General features: G+C 28.3%; 1 pseudogene; it reads left to right on the forward strand.

Moving 5' to 3' along the window:
• The first annotated feature begins 1,810 nt into the window (after positions 1 to 1,810).
• On the forward strand, positions 1,811 to 2,801 carry LOC145741845 (retinol dehydrogenase 14 pseudogene; annotated as a pseudogene).
• Positions 2,802 to 4,410: the final 1,609 nt, after the last annotated feature.

Consider the following 4,410-nt stretch of genomic DNA (forward strand, 5'->3'; position numbering starts at 1 on the left):
AATATTAATATTTTCGAAAAATATTTTATGAACACGTTAATTGAACCTGTGCAGTTCTCACGAAGCAATTATTTTTTAATTTAAAAATTTTTATTTTTTAAAAAAAATTTATATGCAATATCATTGGCCAAAAATATCACGTGACCTTTAAACCCAAAATAAAAATTAGCTCTAATTTTTGTTCTACCAAAAATTTTTGCGAAATGTTTTATCTTGAATGTTAGTTAGGCCAATGTACGTCTAATAAAATATAAAATTTTAGGTTTTGAGATTTCATAAAATTTTAATAAAAGTGTCATAACTTTTATGAATATTAATATTTTCAAAAAATATTTTGTCAACACGTTAATTGGACCTGTGCAATTCTAAAAGAGCAATTATTTTTTGATTTAAATTTTTTTTTTTTTAAATTTTTATGCAATATCATTGGCCAAAAATATCACGTGACCTAATTAAACCCAAAATAAAAATTAGCTCTAACTTTTGTTCTAATAAATATTTTTGCTAAATGTTTTATCTTGAATGTTAGTTACACCAATGTGCGTCTAATAAAATATAAAATTTTAGGTTTTGAGATTTCATAAAATTTTAATAAAAGTGTCATAACTTTTATGAATATTAATATTTTCGAAAAATATTTTGTGAACACGTTAATTGAACCTGTGCAGTTCTCACTAAGCAATTATTTTTTAATTTAAATTTTTTTATTTTTTTTTTAAATTTATATGCAATATCATTGGCCAAAAATATCACGTGACCTAATTAAACCCAAAATAAAAATTAGCTCTAACTTTTGTTCTAATAAATTTTTTTGCTAAATGTTTTATCTTGAATGTTAGTTACACCAATGCGCGTCTAATAAAATATAAAATTTTAGGTTTTGAGATTTCATAAAATTTTAATAAAAGTGTCATAACTTTTATGAATATTAATATTTTCGAAAAATATTTTGTCAACACGTTAATTAAACCTGTGCAATTCTCACAAAGCAATTATTTTTTAATTTAAAAATTTTTATTTTTTTCAAAAAATTTATATGCAATATCATTGGCCAAAAATATCACGTGACCTTTAAACCCAAAATAAAAATTAGCTCTAACTTTTGTTCTACTTTTGTTCTATTTGTGGATTTATTGCCTTGAAAATATGCCTTAGTGCTACATACATTCAGATTATGCACACTTGCTTTTCAAATACTTAAAGTTATATCAATAAAAAATAATAACAAAAATATGAAGTAAATTTTTTATTTATGTACTAATATTAACATATATGTTTAACTCTAAAATTAATATAATTTTGAATTTAACATTGATTTGAAGAAGCTGAATATGCAAAAAACGATGATGATGCAAAACGTTTGTGGGATTTGAGTGTCAAATATACAAAGGCTTAAACTTAAAGGACATAGTTTCTGTTGTTTTTAAACTATTGTTAATAAAGTGCCCACAATTCTTAATGTATAGTACTTAAAATAAATCAGCTAACATTAAATAGAAAAGTGGCAAATCTTTACTTAGGTACCACATTATTAAAGTAACAGGTAAGCTTTTTTTAAATGTTTAAAGGAATTCAAGAAACAATCAGTTGATTTGACTTGTTCACGGTTAATTGCGTACAATGCGATTTAAACACACATGGTCGCCTTCTGCAAACAAAGTAAACCTTCTCTTTATTGTGTAAACATAAGAGAATGCCAAAGTACACCCAACTATAAAAATAACCAACTTGCCTGTTACATAATATGATCAGAGTCTGATGGTTTTAATCTTTGTTTAATTTACCAAGTGTTGACATTGATAATTATTAATTGTCAAGTTTTATAAACATGGTCTTTTCCAAAATTTGTTTAGTCGAATAAATTAAAGCATTTAGTTTGTTAAACTTATAAAGTTTAAATGGCAACTGTAAAAAGTGCAGAAAACGGAATGGTAAAATGTGATGTGAAATTGGATGGCAAAACAGTTTTAATAACTGGAGCTAATTCTGGTGGGGTGCTCGAGTTATAATGGCTTGCAGAGCGAGGTGCTCGAGTTATAATGGCTTGCAGAAATATAGAAAAAGCTTCTACAGCAAGGGAAAGAGTTTTAAAAGAAGCTAATTGTGACCCCAATAATGTGGTTTTAAAGGTATTAGATTTAGCCTCGTTTGCATCAATCCGAAAGTTTGCTGCTGATATTAATTCAACAGAATCTCGTTTGGATATATTGGTCAATAATGCTGGGATAATGGCTTGTCCTCTAAGTAGAACGGAAGACGGATTTGAAACACAGTTTGGTGTAAACCACCTAGGTCATTTCTTGCTTACCAACTTATTACTTGACCTCATCAAAAAAAGTGCGCCAAGCAGAATAGTTGTCCTGTCTTCCATTGCGCATAAATTTGGCTCAGTGCATTGGGAAGATTTGAACTGGGAAAAAAGTTATCATGAGCTGGAAGCTTATTATTCTAGCAAAGCAATGAATATTTTGTTTACGCGCCGACTCTCTCAGCTTTTACAAGGCACCGGAGTGACTGCAAACAGCCTTCATCCAGGCACTGTAGCAACTAATGTGGCAAGATGGGCCAACGACCAAGAAGGAAAACGCTACAAAGATTTTCTAGAAGAAGTAGTCAAAGTCTGGATAGCGCCGCTGGAGGGAGCACAAACGCAAATCTACGTTGCCATAGCACCCGAGTTGGAAGGTGTATCGGGAAAATATTTTGACAAATGTGAGATTGTCGAAGAAGCTGAATATGCAAAGAACGATGATGATGCAAAACGTTTGTGGGATTTAAGTGTCAAATATACAAATCTTTAAAATTAATTGTAATTTTTTCTGTGTAATCCTTATATGCTAAATACCCATAATTATAATGTACAAGCACTTGAAATAAATTAGTTATATTAAAGTAAAAAAAGTTGAATTCCTAAATTGGCAATAAATAGAAATGGATAAGCTAATAAATAAAAAATGACGGTCTAACTAATAACACACAGGACTGCACAGGACCACACAGACCATACCTAACATAACATTACCACACAGAACAAAAAATTAAATGAGTATAGACCGTTTTTTTTTTTTAGGGCAACCAAGAGCATTTCAGAAGTGGGTTAGAGCAGGGGTTAATAAAAATTGTCTCATTGTTAGTATTTGTTTTTAACCTAATGACAGTATTTCCAAATAAACAGCCAACGAGTTCTATATGGCCCCTGTAAGGAAAATAGTAGGACCCAAAAAATGATAGAAACAAAATTTGCAATAAAAATTAAATATTTATGTAAGTCTAAATGATTAAGGATCAAACCAACTTTATTGTTTTAAATGTAACTACAAAACAAAGTGTTTCCATTTAAAACATATTTTATAAAGTATGAAAACGTCGCACTATACCTCACCCTCTATTACCACCATGCGGGTAAAAAATATTAATTTTACAACTACGTAAAAATTGCTTAACATTTTAAATCAGTTTTATTGGAAACGGTGATGTCGCGAATATAAACTTTCTTACATGTTTAGTTGTTATCTAATAAATCTAGTGATTTCATAAATGTTTGATTGGTTTAAATTACAGTTGGTAAAAAATTTGATATTTTTATCTTAATACTTAAAAAGTCAAATTTTACCAAAAAATGATTTAATTCACACAGGTGCTAACCACCAAAAATAACCAAATTGAAATAACAACTTTACAATTTCATAAAAAAAAACGATTTTTTTACACCAATTTTATTTAAAACTATAAATTATAATCCAATATAAATGTGTAGTGTCTAAATTGTAGACAATTTGAACGCACTTATACGTTGAAAATTACCTTTTTTGTGCGAAGAAAATTCGTGTTGCTATTTAACTTAAAAACGTTAACCTTATAACTACCTACGTATACAAAGCGTTAATGTTTATATGGTAAAAGTTGCCAAACCGTCTGTGCACGGTTTTTATATAAAATGTTTTTTATTGAAATTTGAATCCAGAATCGTGCCTAAAAATCAAGGTAATATATTATTAACGTTTTTAAACAATGTAATTTTTTTTTGATTTTTGCACGTGTTGTTTTAAACGGTACCTACACTTTTATAACAGAACATTTTTCAATTTGTCAATTTTTTTGTCCGTGTCTTGCGTTTGAATAAAAGTGAAAGTAATTTGAATACTTAAATTTTATCTTTGATCCCACACTAACTTTGTAAATCGAAAATAATTAAAAATGATGAAGAAAAACACCGGCATGAATTGTTTATAAATAACGAGTGCTGTAATCCAAAATTATGACGTCATCTTTACGCCAAAACCGATAATGCGTCAATCCAAAAAAAAACATAAATTCTACACAAAATAAACTCAAGATATTTCACGTTTTTTCTTTTAAATAACACAATTAAAGTTTTTAAATACAAGGCTAATTAATTAAGTTAGGAAT

This window comes from Corella eumyota, chromosome 1 (assembly GCF_963082875.1).
Source record: "Corella eumyota chromosome 1, kaCorEumy4.1, whole genome shotgun sequence".
Lineage (NCBI taxonomy): Eukaryota > Metazoa > Chordata > Ascidiacea > Phlebobranchia > Corellidae > Corella > Corella eumyota.